The sequence below is a fragment of the Sinohyriopsis cumingii genome, chromosome 16 (assembly GCF_028554795.1).
Source record: "Sinohyriopsis cumingii isolate HCF-2022 chromosome 16, ASM2855479v2, whole genome shotgun sequence".
NCBI lineage: Eukaryota > Metazoa > Mollusca > Bivalvia > Unionida > Unionidae > Sinohyriopsis > Sinohyriopsis cumingii.
The window spans coordinates 8,973,233-8,990,494 of NC_142976.1; the positions used below are offsets into that span (position 1 = coordinate 8,973,233).

At 39.0% G+C, this 17,262-nt stretch overlaps 1 protein-coding gene across 1 annotated transcript in view; it reads right to left on the reverse strand.

The window, feature by feature from the left end:
- Window positions 1–450: 450 nt before the first annotated feature.
- Window positions 451–17,262, reverse strand: part of LOC149779908 (uncharacterized) — a 44,682-nt gene continuing 27,870 nt past the window's right edge. The window contains exon 8 of the mRNA XM_089936600.1: window positions 451–1,303. The gene's annotated coding sequence lies outside the window, so the exon portion shown is untranslated. The remainder of the gene's footprint in view (window positions 1,304–17,262) is intronic.

The window sequence follows — 17,262 nt, forward strand, 5'->3', positions numbered from 1 at the left end:
TGGGCTGATTTCACTGCATGGACTATATCTGTGACATTCTTCTTAGCCCCTTTGTAGATTTGCTTATGAATAGTGATTCTGGTGGAAAACCAAAGCCTTTCAGCTTTACGGCGGTCTATTTGAGCAGTGGTCCCAAACACTACTTTACCAGGAGAACACTTTTGAATTGATACTCTGCACTTGGTAGCTGGGGCATGTTTGTCGAACAATGAATGCAGGCAGTTATCGAGTTGTTCTGTTGTAGGAGGTAAGCAAGTTGTTAGGTTTTCTTGGATGTCATGCATTAGTTTGGTTCTATTTATCATACAGAGGTTTATCTTAGTAGCAGATAAAGGTGGAGGGTTAGGGACTGATATGTCATAATTGTCCTATCTGCAAAATTATGTTTGGCCATTTTATATATTTGCATGCCACACCAATTTCAACTTTACACACAAAGTCTTTTTGAATTTCAGAGCAAACAAGATGTATGCCAACTGTCTGAATGTGTGTAGTGCTGTTGTTGCACAGGGTGCAAGTTTTGGACCAAGTGCTCTTGAGAAACCATAACTAAATTTGCTTTATCTTCATTAATTATATTAATTTTTCAATGCAATGAAAACTTAATTGTATTACAATATAAATTCTCTCTGAAAATATGTTTGAAATATAAAACATTGATAAATGAAATTGTATAGAAATTTAAACAAACATTAAAGCTAAAAAACTAAATTTTAATGAAAAATTAAATTTTCATAAAATATTTAAAATTCAGATGCACATTTTTAGACAGTAAAATTTACTGATAAATGGTTTTAAAAACAGGTGCTAGCATGAGTCTGTGCAACTTATAATGTTTTATCCAGCAGTAGTGAAGTAAGATAGCTCACAGTGATTTTTTTAACAAATTGCAATATGCCTGTTCAAATATTACGTATGTAAACACACTAAAGAAAGAATGGCAAGTGCTAAGTTCCACATTTATTGTGTCAGGTATTCAGTCAGTTTTTAGTATAAATAATAGCATGCTCAATTTTCCCACTGGATGGAACACGTTAATAACCACAAAAAGCAAGAAAATGATAGGAAAATACAGCTCCAGGGAGGCTCTACCTTCCTGAACAATGGTTCTCATCTCTCTCATGAAGACCTAAGCCATGTCTTTGAGGTGCTATATATTAATGTAGTAATATGAACTAACCATGGTCACTTATGGCAGGTACATTGGATATGTCTTAATGAAATCTTGGTATCCCCACCTAACTATTGGAGAGCTTCCAAATTAATCCAACTATTTCTCCTTGTTCCAGATACCAGGCTTGATCTGAAAAGATATAACATGTTTCACTTAATCACAGAGAACAGTAAGATGCATGTAAATGAAGTTAAAATGTGCTAGACATTAAAGGTGCAAGCAGCGGTGTAAAAATATCAAACTTGACTTAGTGATACTCAGAAATGTGAAGCATTAAAGAAACTATTCATCTTTAAAATGAGGTTTCAAGAAGTATGTGTATCAGATTATGATCAGCCATTTTCATGCTAAATAACAAATAAGGTACACTAGCTATCATCAAGCTAAATAAAAAATAAGGTACACTAGCTATCATCAAGCTAAATAACAAATAAGGTTTACTAGTTATCATAAAACTAAATAACAAATAAGGTACACTAGCTATCATAAAGTTTACATGCTAAATAACAAATAAGGTACACTAGCTTCCATTAAGCTAAATAACAAATATGGTACACTAGCTATCATAAAGTTTACATGCTAAATAACAAATAAGGTACACTAGCTATCATAAAGTTTACTTGCTAAATAGCAAATAAGGTACACTAGCTATCAAAAAGTTTACATGCTAAATAACAAATAAGGTACACTAGCTATCATAAAATTTACATGCTAAATAACAAATAAGGTACACTAGCTATCATAAAGCTAAATAACAAATAAGGTACACTAGCTATCATAAAGTTTACATGCTAAATAACAAATAAGGTACACTAGCTATCATAAAGTTTACATGCTAAATAACAAATAAGGTACACTAGCTATCATAAAGCTAAATAGCAAATAAGGTACACTAGCTATCATAAAGTTTACATGCTAAATAACAAATAAGGTACACTAGCTATCATAAAGTTTATGGCAACATCGGGATAATGAGGTTTGATCATTGGTGCAACAATTGGTACACACCAGTATACAGAGAAGTTAGGTGAACTGTTCTAAATTAAAAGATATTACCATAAGTAAGTTAATTCCAGACGGAATTGATAACATTTTGGATATTGCATGTGAACAAAGCCAATTATGTGCCTCACAGATCAACTATAAGTACCAATAGATCCTATATCATCAACTATAGGTACCAATAGAGCCTATATCATCAACTATAGGTACCAATAGATCCTATATCATCAACTATAGGTACCAATAGATCCTATATCATCAACTATAGGTGTGATGTTTTACCCCAACCCCTTGTATTATACATGTATTTATAAGTCTGTAAGTGGAGCCAGGTAAGCTTTGTTTTTCCAAGTGCCTAAGTTGGCTAATCCTCTTACGTAACCCAGTCTTTGTTTGAGCTCTTGAGTGGAAATCTGGCGGGAATCTTTGTACATGGGAACACGTGACGTAGACAACTTCAAAGAGCCGGAAGCCGACAATGGTAGGCTGGACAGTACATGGGGACACACAGACTGACATTTTTATGATTGACAGTTCGATCAAATGACCAGAGTCCGTCGCCATCCAATCGGGATGCGTTGTAGGTGGGACTTGATTCGAGAAATTGACATAAGACTTGTACAAGCCTGAAATTCGTCAGTTGGTGTTTAAGAGTCGCAGTGACACACACTCCGTTAGCCATTCGTAAAAATTGGCGGAATTTAGGAAATTCATGAAATAGCTTCGATCAGGTAAGTTTGATGTTACGTTGATTCTGCTTGATACGACTGCTGTTAATTGAAGAGAATTTGTCGTATGTATACATTTTACTTGTATTGAAGTATGAATAGTTAATTATGACCTTAATATTTTGCATTTTTTTCATGACTTTAGCTAGTACTTTTGTTTACGATTGATTACGATGTTGATTCGTTGCATCATTATTCATAATGTTACTATGTACACCTTATTTGTGAGGCGAAAATGTTCTCTTCTTTCGCTAGTAATATGTGTGCATATTATTTCGTGGATTATTACGTTTACGCCCTTTTGAAAGGACGATTTGTATTTGTGAAGAATTGTATTGCTCGCTAGCCGCTATAAGAATTAATATTGTAATTCTTTGCGTAGTTATATTTTGGTAGACAAGAAATTTGTTTACGTAATGATAGATTTTGCCATTGAGTAACGGATTGCCGTTTATCACCATTTGAATGTGAATACTGTGGATTTGGTACGCTTGTGTAGGAAATATATATAAATATATAGATAGTCATATTACTAATCGTAGTAATATTTTAGTACAATCGTATTTAAAATATTTTGTATGTATATACTGATAGGGCTCAGTATGTAGATATTTGAATCCTTTGTGTGATTGTGTTATGGCGCCATTTTTGTAAGCGGCGGAAGTGTATGGGAATTTCGATGTGTGCGCATGCGCGACCCAAATGTCCCGCCTTAAACTGATGGTTCAGTTCAGTGACGTAGTGTGAGGGAAGATTTTTATAACCCTATGCTAATGCATTATACCTTTCAACAGGAAGCTTTCGGGGGACGAAAGAATTTCAGAGAATTTCGGGGGACGAGAGAAGTTCAGAGAATTTCGGGTGACGGTGAGAGATACCGAGTGAATTTCGGGTGACCTCAAGGGATATCGTCAAGGGTTCCGGATACTAGAAGAGGAACCGGAAGTCAAGATAACGGCAAGGAACAAGGATTATAGAAGAGGAAGCGGAAGTGGAGATCACGAAAGGAGAGAAAGACAAGGGAACGAAGAGATTTAGATGAGTAGCACTCAAGAAGGGAAAAATCTCCTCACACTGTGAACTCAAATGATGATCAAAGGGATCATTGGGTGAAAGAGAGACATTGATTACTTTAAATTCTTTTAAATTTCATTTATTAAATTGTTATTGTTTAAATTTCATCTTTGTATTTCTTTTAATTTAACTGTCGGCATTGCTGACTGGGGGCTCGTAGCCATAAATATATTTCGTCAATAAATAATATAGTGTCCAGAATTAACCTTCTGAATAAGGACCAGGGGAACTTCTCATAATTCGTTAAAGTCTATAAGAAGAACCCCACCCCTAGACAACCACACCACACCCCCACAGTGGGCGCTTCGTCCGGGATATGAATTAGACATATATATTATTTTGGGACTTAAAGTTATTGGTAGAAGTATTAGTGAACAGTGTGAGATATTTTCCATTCTTTGTATTTGAAATTTTGTGATTTTCTCATCTTGTATTTTTATTGTCATATGTGCAGGCTTTGTAGATCTTCCATTCATAGCAGTACGTGTGAAACAGATATCGAACAAATATCTTACCTGAACGAAACTAGTTGTTGTCGACAGGTAAGTATTTAAACTGGTATTACAAATATCTGTATATTGTTTGAATTTTGAGACAAGGTATCACTTTACATTAGTATAATGGCTACCGAACGACAAATGATAAAGGAATACCGCGCCATGGGGTCGGAAGATCTTGGATACGAGGGAGATCGCCTGGCAACCTTTATAGAAGAAAGGATCAAGGAATGGAAGGCCGAAAAAGCAGCGGAAAGAGAAGCCCAGAGAGAACTAGCCAAGATAGCAGCGGACCAAGAGTTAGCCAAGATAGCCGCGGACCGAGAAGCCCAGAGAGAACTAGCCAAGATAGCAGCGGACCAAGAGTTAGCCAAGATAGCAGCGGACCAAGAGTTAGCCAAGATAGCAGCGGACCGAGACGCCCAGAAAGAGCTGGAGCTAGCCAGACTCGCTCACACTCTGGAGATGGAAAAGGTCAGAGTTGGAGCTAGGACCAACGGACGGGACGACGCCAGTACAAGCTCTGGAACAACCGGCCGACCTTCCATCGACCACCGGATAGTCCAGATCAACATGTCACGCTTCAATGATAGGGAGGAGGCTATTGACGATTTTCTCGTCCAGTTTGAGAAACTCGCACGCGCTCATCAGGTCCCTGAACAGCACTGGGCCATTAATGTCTCAGCCTTTTTGCAAGGTGCAGCTCGGGAAGTCTACCACGGCTTAACTGCAGAAGAGGCTGATGACTACACTGCCCTCAAGAAGGCGCTTCTCTGCCATTATCGGCTGACCGCCGAGACTTACCGGAAACTTTTCCGGGACTCGGTGAAAAAGGTAACAGAGACCCACTCTCAATTCCACAACCGTGTTCGAGGTTTATTTGAGAAGTGGATGAAAATGGCCGAAGTCGAACGCACGTACGAAGGGCTACGCGAGGTAATACTCAAGGAACATGTCCTGGGTACTTACCGTCGCGAGTTGACAGTTTTCTTAGCAGAAAGAGAACACCGGACGCTCGAAGAGATCGCTAACATGGCGGAGCGATACGAGCAGGCGCACTCGAAGAGTGGAGGTTCCGGGGTTACTGACCGACCCCGACCCTCTGAGTCGCGTCGTATGGGGGAGGTTGAGCCGGCTGTCCGTAACCGTCAGGGCGACGGGAAGGTCGGAGGGGCACCTACAGGTAGGGCTGCCGCCTATCGACCTGGACAGGCCTCACCCACGAAACCAGGACTTGCAAGTCGGCGAGGGCCGCCGACATGTTTTAATTGCAAGCGCCTGGGGCATTTTGCCAGGGACTGTCCCAAGGGCAGGCAGACCCAGGTGAATGTCGTAGCTAAGAAGGAAGGTGTGCCGGAAGCGAGTCGCAACCCAGCCAACCTTGCGGCCGCAACTGTCAATGGTGAAGGCGCCACCATCTTGTATGACACTGGGTGCAGCGTCCCCGCGCTTGTCGACAAGAAATATGTCAAGCCGGAGGACTATACAGGGGAGGTAATAGAAGTTCAGTACGCGAACTGCGCGCGTGACTCATTACCAGTAGCTGTCATTGACCTCGATTCACCATACGTGAAGGGGAAAATTGAAGCTGCTTGCTTGGAGGGGCTATCACATGACGTCATATTGGGTTGCCGTTATGTGTTACCCCAGCCGAACCCCGAAACCTGCACACCTATGCCAGTGAGTGCTGTTGAAACCAGGGCCATGAGTCGACAGCCGAAACAAAAGCCAATCCAAGTTACATCGACACCGGTTAGTAATGTTATTCCAGCGGAGTTAAGGAAGCTGCAACAGGAGGACGCAACTCTGGCGCAGTTGCACAAACACGCAGAAGCGGGAACAGAAAGGGAAACTCCGAACGGCGCGGTGAAGTTTGTCTACAAGAAGGGAATCTTGTATCGCCACGCCAGGAAACACAACGAACACTTCAAGCAAGTCGTCGTGCCAAAGGAAAAGCGTTGCGAAGTACTGAAACTTGCACACGAGAGTCTCATGGGTGGACACATGGGAATTGCTAAGACGCGTGACCGTCTTGTAAAAGAGTTTTACTGGCCAGGGGTCCAGGGAGACGTAAAACGGTTCTGTCTCTCCTGTGACAAATGCCAGAGAATGGCACCGAAAACGGATCAGCGACCCATCCCTTTGGGGAGTACGCCCCTTATCGATGAACCATTTAGACGTGTTGCCATGGATTTAATCGGACCGATAAAACCCGCGTCTGCGCACGGAAATCGATATATTTTAACGGTTGTCGATTATGCTACACGCTATCCGGAGGCCGTTGCTTTGCGTAACATTGACACGGAAACCGTCGCGGAAGCTCTGTTTGCGATCTGGTCAAGAGTCGGAGTGCCCGACGAGATCTTGACCGATCAAGGAACACAATTTATGAGTCGTGTGATGGCGGAGGTGAATCGCCTCATGTCGATTAAACACCTCACGACTACACCGTATCACCCCCAATGTAACGGATTGGTCGAACGGTTTAATGGGACCTTGAAAAACACGCTCAAGAAATTGTGCGAAGGCCGCCCCAAGGATTGGGACCGGTATATTCCGGCCATGCTTTTTGCATACCGGGAAGTACCGCAAGCGAGTTTGGGGTTCTCTCCCTTTGAACTCTTGTACGGGAGAACCGTACGCGGCCCAATCGCCGTACTGAGACAGCTGTGGACAGACGACCACGCTGTAGAGGAAGTACGCACTACCTACCAATACGTCGCGGACTTGCGCAACAAACTGGAAGAGGTTTGTTCTCTCGCGCAAGAAAACCTCAAACGAGCTAAGGCGCAACAGGCGAAAAATTACAATAAGCGCGCAAAACCACGTCAGTTTGAAGTAGGGGACAAAGTGTTGTTGTTGTTGCCCCAGGAACACAACAAGTTGCAAGTTTCCTGGAGGGGTCCATACGTCGTCACCAAGAAGGTCGGAGGTCAAACCTACCGGATACAGCTACCGACGAAAGAGAAATTGTACCATGCCAATTTGCTCAAGAGGTACCGGGAAAGGGAGACCGCCAGCGATTTTGTTGTCGCAGCGATAGTCACCGAGGATATCGAAGGCGATACGGAAGGTGCTAACACTGTCCCGAGCTGTCCATTAACGAGGGCCGAGACTCCGTCGGACGTGGAGTGTGACCCCATGTTAACTGAAGGGCAGCGGAACGAGATAGAGACCTTGCTGGCCGGATATTCCGACGTGCTAACCGAAAAACCCGGGAGGACGACGCTTGTCGAGTTCGGGTTAAAGATGGTGGACGACCGACCAGTTCAGCGTAAACCCTACCCCTTGCCCCACGCGAAACGACAAGTTGTAAGGGAAGAAATCGAGCAGATGATTGCTCTGGGAGTAATCGAACCTGCCGACTCTCCGTACAGCTCACCAGTAGTCTTAGTGCAGAAGAAGGACGGCACCCATCGGTTCTGCGTCGACTACCGGAAGCTGAATCAGGTGACAGAATTTCAAGTTGAAATGCTACCTGACCCCGAACATATCTTCGCTTCGGTCTCGAAAGCGAAATATTTTTCCAAACTGGATTTGTCCAAGGGGTATTGGCAAATTCCGGTAAGGAAAGAAGACCGACCGAAGCTTGCTTTTGCTACTCCCGACGGGACATACCAATGGTTGGTGATGCCGTTCGGGGTACAAAACGCGCCCAGCGTCTTTACCAGAATGATGCGGAAGTTGTTGGAGCCCTTGCGCGATAGGGGTGTCCACAACTTCATGGATGACCTCTTGTTAGCTACAGAGACATGGGGTGAACACCTCGCTCTGTTAGCTGACGTTTTGGAGCGGCTACGTCAGGAGGGCTTGACAGCCCGCCCTTCCAAATGTCACCTTGGTTTCAGGACATTAGACTATTTAGGACATACCCTGAGCCAAGGCACGCTGTCTCCAGAGAAGTCGAAGGTGGAGCAGTTGAGAAACGCCGCACGCCCCACCACGAAAACGGAAGTGAGGTCATTCCTGGGACTGGCCGGATATTACCGGAGGTATGTCGCTAATTTCAGCGCGATTGCGGGCCCGTTGTCTGACCTAACCAAGAAACGGACCCCGAGTAAGTTCGTTTGGACAGATGCGTGTGAGCACGCATTCCAAACGCTAAAGGATAGACTTACATCCGACGCAGTTGTTCGTCTACCGGACTTGGATAAAGAATTCGTTCTGCGCACCGATGCATGCGACACGGGACTGGGAGCAGTACTGCTCCAGGAGCATGACAAGACGCTTTTTCCTGTCGCATACGGCAGCCGGAAGTTGTCTGCTGCCGAGAAGAATTACTCAGTATCGGAGAGGGAATGTCTTGGAATCGTGTTCGGCATATCACGGTTCGAGCGATACCTATATGGACGTAAGTTCATATTGGAGACCGACCACCAACCACTCGCCTATCTGGCGCAGGCAAAGTTGTCCAATGGTCGATTGATGCGATGGTCGCTGTTTTTACAGCAGTACCAGATGCAGATCAGATACGTGAAAGGATCTGAAAACGTAGGCGCAGATTTCATGAGTAGAAGCGCCGAAATGATATAGATCATTTGTTATATTTTCGTGTTCATACTCAGTTTAGCATTTAGTTCATTTTGCTGATTTTGTTCTTTATATCGTGTAACGCTTTTGCTTTTTTAGTTTGAGTGAATAAAATCCTGATTTTATTCTCAAGCGTGGGGGGATGTGATGTTTTACCCCAACCCCTTGTATTATACATGTATTTATAAGTCTGTAAGTGGAGCCAGGTAAGCTTTGTTTTTCCAAGTGCCTAAGTTGGCTAATCCTCTTACGTAACCCAGTCTTTGTTTGAGCTCTTGAGTGGAAATCTGGCGGGAATCTTTGTACATGGGAACACGTGACGTAGACAACTTCAAAGAGCCGGAAGCCGACAATGGTAGGCTGGACAGTACATGGGGACACACAGACTGACATTTTTATGATTGACAGTTCGATCAAATGACCAGAGTCCGTCGCCATCCAATCGGGATGCGTTGTAGGTGGGACTTGATTCGAGAAATTGACATAAGACTTGTACAAGCCTGAAATTCGTCAGTTGGTGTTTAAGAGTCGCAGTGACACACACTCCGTTAGCCATTCGTAAAAATTGGCGGAATTTAGGAAATTCATGAAATAGCTTCGATCAGGTAAGTTTGATGTTACGTTGATTCTGCTTGATACGACTGCTGTTAATTGAAGAGAATTTGTCGTATGTATACATTTTACTTGTATTGAAGTATGAATAGTTAATTATGACCTTAATATTTTGCATTTTTTTCATGACTTTAGCTAGTACTTTTGTTTACGATTGATTACGATGTTGATTCGTTGCATCATTATTCATAATGTTACTATGTACACCTTATTTGTGAGGCGAAAATGTTCTCTTCTTTCGCTAGTAATATGTGTGCATATTATTTCGTGGATTATTACGTTTACGCCCTTTTGAAAGGACGATTTGTATTTGTGAAGAATTGTATTGCTCGCTAGCCGCTATAAGAATTAATATTGTAATTCTTTGCGTAGTTATATTTTGGTAGACAAGAAATTTGTTTACGTAATGATAGATTTTGCCATTGAGTAACGGATTGCCGTTTATCACCATTTGAATGTGAATACTGTGGATTTGGTACGCTTGTGTAGGAAATATATATAAATATATATAAATATATAGATAGTCATATTACTAATCGTAGTAATATTTTAGTACAATCGTATTTAAAATATTTTGTATGTATATACTGATAGGGCTCAGTATGTAGATATTTGAATCCTTTGTGTGATTGTGTTATGGCGCCATTTTTGTAAGCGGCGGAAGTGTATGGGAATTTCGATGTGTGCGCATGCGCGACCCAAATGTCCCGCCTTAAACTGATGGTTCAGTTCAGTGACGTAGTGTGAGGGAAGATTTTTATAACCCTATGCTAATGCATTATACCTTTCAACAGGAAGCTTTCGGGGGACGAAAGAATTTCAGAGAATTTCGGGGGACGAGAGAAGTTCAGAGAATTTCGGGTGACGGTGAGAGATACCGAGTGAATTTCGGGTGACCTCAAGGGATATCGTCAAGGGTTCCGGATACTAGAAGAGGAACCGGAAGTCAAGATAACGGCAAGGAACAAGGATTATAGAAGAGGAAGCGGAAGTGGAGATCACGAAAGGAGAGAAAGACAAGGGAACGAAGAGATTTAGATGAGTAGCACTCAAGAAGGGAAAAATCTCCTCACACTGTGAACTCAAATGATGATCAAAGGGATCATTGGGTGAAAGAGAGACATTGATTACTTTAAATTCTTTTAAATTTCATTTATTAAATTGTTATTGTTTAAATTTCATCTTTGTATTTCTTTTAATTTAACTGTCGGCATTGCTGACTGGGGGCTCGTAGCCATAAATATATTTCGTCAATAAATAATATAGTGTCCAGAATTAACCTTCTGAATAAGGACCAGGGGAACTTCTCATAATTCGTTAAAGTCTATAAGAAGAACCCCACCCCTAGACAACCACCACCACACCCCCACAATAGGTACTAATAGATCCAATATCATCAACTATAGGTACCAATGATCTTCTATATCATCAACTATAGGTACCAATAGATCCTATATCATTAACTATAGATACCAACAGATCCAATATCATCAACTATTGGTACCAATAGGTCCTATATCATCAACTAAATGTGAAATTCTGATCCACAAAACTTGAAAACAAGAATGGGCATTTGCGTGTTAGAGACATATACCAGATCAACTGTACAAACAAAATTCAAATGATCTGTTTGAACATTTATATTATATTTTTATGAGTGTTGATTAACAATTATCAAGTTGAATGATCCATTGGAATGTGATATCAGCCAATGCTATAATACCGCACTGTCAAACTATTAAATTAAAATATATTACCACACATAAGCATATTCATGATGGAAATAACATTTTTGAATATTTTAAGTGCATACAGCCAGATATGTGCGTTACAGATCAAATATTGATACAGTGAGATCCTACATGACGTACTGAACATGAAATTCTGATTCAAGACATTCCAAGACATATGGACATTTGTTCATGTCGGATTTGTACCATATTAAGATCAGCTGTATAAAATTCAAATAATCTGTTAGAACATGGTGCAATATCTAGAGTGTTGCTTAACAATTATTATTAGACATTAAGAATGCATAAAGGAAAATGGTTTGTTAGAACTGGATATCTACTTGTGCCACATTGCCACACATTGTCAATCAAATTCTTAATGATACTGAACAATAAAAATGAAATGTGTTTTGTGTTAAACGTACTTCAGTTTTTTGTTTTCTTACAACCAAGGGTACATAGTTTTGGGGAAAGTACATTTAATCCCTTTGACCTATATTGCTTCTGACATATTTCATTTGCTGACATTTTGAAAAAAGCTTAGTAGCCAACCTGAGTAGGTTCTAATATTGAGTTTTCACCTCTATCCTCTCATTAGGTACGATATAACTGTGTAAACAATTACTGAAAGCCGTACAAGCAAATATGTTTTAACCTATCATAAATACATAAATTAACTGCTTGGACCCATAATAATTAGTATACCCTATCATAGACACATAAATCAACTGCTTGGACCCATACTAATTAGGTATCTCCCTATCATAAACATAAATTAACTACTTGGACCCACAATAATTAGGTATCACCCTATCATAAACACATAAATTAACTGCTTGGACCCATACTAATTAGGTATCATCCTATCATAAACACATAAATTAACTGCTTGGACCCATACTAATTAGGTATCACCCTATCATAAACACATAAATTAACTACTTGGACCCACAATAATTAGGTATCACCCTATCATAAGCACATAAATCAACTGCTTGGACCCATAATAATTAGTATACCATATCATAGACACATAAATTAACTGCTTGGAACCATAATAATTAGGTATCATCCTATCATAGACCCATAAATTAACTGCTTGGACCCATACTAATTAGGTATCACCATATCATAGACCCATAAATTAACTGCTTGGACCCATACTAATTAGGTATCACCGTATCATAAACACATAAATCAACTGCTTGCACCCATAATAATTAATATCCCCCTATCATAAACACATAAATTAACTGCTTGGTCCCATAATAATTAGGTATCACCCTATCATAAACACATAAATTAACTGCTTGGACCCATAATAATTAGGTATCACCCTATCATAAGCACATAAATTAACTGCTTGGACCCATAATAATTAGGTATCACCCTATCATAAACACATAAATTAACTGCTTGGACCCATAATAATTAGGTATCACCCTATCATAAACACATAAATTAACTGCTTGGACCCATACTAATTAGGTATCACCCTATCATAAACACATAAATTAACTGCTTGCATCCATAATAATTAATATCCCCCTATCATAAACATAAATTAACTGCTTGGTCCCATAATAATTAGGTATCACCCTATCATAAACACATAAATTAACTGCTTGGACCCATAATAATTAGGTATCACCCTATCATAAACACAAATTAACTGCTTGGACCCATACTAATTAGGTATCACCTTATCATAAACACATAAATTAACTGCTTGGACCCATGCTAATTAGGTATCACCCTATCATAAACACATAAATTAACTACTTGGACCCATACTAATTAGGTATCACCCTATCATAAGCATATAAATTAACTGCTTGCACCCATACTAATTAGGTATCACCTTATCATAAACATAAATTAACTGCTTTGACCCATACTAATTAGGTATCACCCTATTATAAACTCATAAATTAACTACTTGGACCCACAGTAATTAGGTATCACCCTATCATAAGCACATAAATTAACTGCTTGGACCCATAATAATTAGTATACCCTATCATAGACACATAAATTAACTGCTTGGACCCATACTAATTAGGTATCACCCTATCATAAACACATAAATTAACTGCTTTGACCCATACTAATTAGGTATCACCCTATCATAAACTCATAAATTAACTACTTGGACCCACAATAATTAGGTATCACCCTATCATAAGCACATAAATTAACTGCTTGGACCCATAATTATTAGTATACCCTATCATAGACACATAAATCAACTGCTTGGACCCATAATGATTAGGTATCATCCTTTCATAGACCCATACATTAACTGCTTGGACCCATAATAATTAGGTATCACCTTATCATAAACACATAAATTAACTGCTTGGACCCATGCTAATTAGGTATCACCCTATCATAAACACATAAATTAACTACTTGGACCCATACTAATTAGGTATCACCCTATCATAAGCATATAAATTAACTGCTTGCACCCATACTAATTAGGTATCACCTTATCATAAACATAAATTAACTGCTTTGACCCATACTAATTAGGTATCTCCCTATTATAAACTCATAAATTAACTACTTGGACCCACAGTAATTAGGTATCACCCTGTCATAAGCACATAAATTAACTGCTTGGACCCATAATAATTAGTATACCCTATCATAGACACATAAATTAACTGCTTGGACCCATACTAATTAGGTATCACCCTATCATAAACACATAAATTAACTGCTTTGACCCATACTAATTAGGTATCACCCTATCATAAACTCATAAATTAACTACTTGGACCCACAATAATTAGGTATCACCCTATCATAAGCACATAAATTAACTGCTTGGACCCATAATTATTAGTATACCCTATCATAGACACATAAATCAACTGCTTGGACCCATAATGATTAGGTATCATCCTTTCATAGACCCATACATTAACTGCTTGGACCCATAATAATTAGGTATCACCTTATCATAAACACATAAATTAACTGCTTGGACCCATAATAATTAGTATACCCTATCATAGACACATAAATCAACTGCTTGGACCCATAATAATTAGGTATCATCCTTTCATAGACCCATACATTAACTGCTTGGACCCATAATAATTAGGTATCACCTTATAAACACATAAATTAACTGCTTGGACCCATACTAATTAATATCCCCCTATCATAAGCACATAAATTAACTGCTTGGACCCATAATAATTAGGTATCACCCTATTATAAACACATAAATTAACTGCTTGGACCCATAATAATTAATATCACCCTATCATAGACACATAAATTAACAGCTTTGACCCATAATAATTAGGTATCACCCTATCATAAGCACATAAATTAACTGCTTGGACCCATAATAATTAATATCCCCCTATCATAAGCACATAAATTAACTGCTTGGACCCATAATAATTAGGTATCACCCTATCATAAACACATAAATTAACTGCTTGGACCCATAATAATTAATATCACCCTATCATAGACACATAAATTAACAGCTTTGACCCATAATAATTAGGTATCACCCTATCATAAGCACATAAATTAACTGCTTGGACCCATAATAATTAGTATAATGACCTAAAGGCACATCAGCTAGAAAGATGTCTTCATGGTTTTTAATAAAGGCCTCATTCTTACTTTGAAAGATGACAGAATTTCACAAATATCTATCATTGCAATTTGTACAAGGTATACATTGCAATTTGTACAAGGTCTAGGAATGCTTACATGCTGATAATAGCAAGTATCAATCACACTTACTCTATGAAAGTGTTTTTTTCCCCATAAAATAAAAAATATATATAACAAAATTCACTTCTGCTTAATTTTTTCACATTTGTAATTGGATAGTTCTATTTTAAAAGCAGTCAGTATACACAACATGTTAAAATTTCATGTGTCTAGCTTTAACAAAAACTTGGGATACCATTTTAAACTTTATTTTTAATCATACAGGACTTAGATCACAGTTATTGTTTGCTATATGGCCTCAACATTTGTTTCACAGTACTTGACTCTCCACAGTACCCAAAACTTATTAAATCATATATTAGTCTAAAATACCTTCAAAGATGAATTCAGGGTAAAGTTCTTGTCATAGGTTATCCAGCATGTGTTTCAGAGGCTGGGCTGTAAACAAAGCACTGTGCAATAGGTCAGTTGTTGTAGGGTTTAATGCCATTTTTCAGCACATGATAGGCAATAGGTCAGATTTCACTCCCAGGTCAGCATCAATAATTCATTACTCACTGTGTACTGTCACTGAAATACACACATACAACCACACCATAATGCCCGTATCCTAAAGAATTAACAATTACATTTATAGTAATAACAACAGTGCCTAAATCTATCTCTTGTAACACCATTAAACAATGAGAGGAAAAAATGCTCTTAAAATAGACTCAGACAACATTCACGGGTATTGAACTGGAAGTAACAATTGTGACCCGAGTCCATCTTGCTAGTATTCTTCCATCAGCACAGCATGATGGGATATGTATCTTCAAACAAAGCTGATATGGGGTAATGCCATATATTTCAACCCAGGGTGAATACTCTACATCAATTATTAGTAAGGAATGAGAATAAAACAGGATAAAGACAACATGTGGTGCTGTACTGCAGAACTGCAACATGTATGCCCAAGGCCTTGAAATTTTCAACATTAAAAAGTTTATAAAATTTAGCAAATTATGTTTTCTACATAATTGTCCAAACAGTATTTAGTTTTCTATGAAAATACTAAATGATATTATACAAGTATAAATAACATACTGTCAGCTTCAACAAAATTTGGGTCCTAGAACTTACAAAGTCTTTTGAACCTTGGTATCTGTACGATAAAGCTAATATTTGACATAGATAACCTCCAAGTATCCCATCACTCTTATTTTGGGTTTTGAGCTCCATCTTGAGTTTAATTCTCAAAGCATTTTAATAACACAGAACAAGACTTTAGACTTTTTTTATTGGTGAAACACAAGTCCGACTTTGAAATGTGACCAATCCAATTGCTGAACAACATAGAATTATGTTTATATATGTTCAGACTTAAGGCTGTCTTGTGTTAAATACAGTTGAGACCTGGAGATCATAAAACTAAGGTTACAGCTGAGATTGAGTTTCAGCTATCATGATCATTCTAAAAGGTAAAACATTTCTGAGGGTAAACAAATTTCAAAGTAATACTGTAGATTTAAAACTCCAGATTGCATGATTTCCCCTTTTAAATTTTAAAAAAAAAAAAAGTCCAACTAACTGGATCTTTTACAACATAAACCTGCAAAATAAAGATAATACCCACCACCCCACCAGCAAGTTCATATTAAATATGATCCCCTGCTGGTTCTGGGATGCAGATAAATAGACCTAGTGCAGTACTCCACATCCATCATTGGAGATGACTAATAAAGGCAAATCGTTTTACTACAGGACACATCTTTTGAAGGTGTTGCCCCTAGTGGTCTTGGAATTTTGGAGAATATGGTTTATATTGAAAAATATTGATCTTGTATTACAAGGATTCTACCTTATTTTGCCTTCATATATGCCTTGTAAGCCTTCTGGGAGTTTTTATCTGCTGTCTCATGGTGCATGTATACCTTGTAAGCCTTCAGGGAGTTTGATTTGCTGTCTCATGGTGCATATATGCCTTGTAAGACTTCGGGGAGTTTGATTTGTTGTCCCATGATGCATATATACTTTGTAAGTTTTTGGGGAGTTTGATTTGCTGTCTCATGGTGCATATATACCTTGTAAGCTTTTGAGGAGTTTGATTTGCTGTCTCATGGTGCATATGTGCCTTGTAAGCCTTTGGGAAGTTTTAATCTGCTGTCTCATGGTGCATGTACACCTTGTAAACCTTCGAGGAGTTTGATTTGTTGTCTCATGGTGCATAT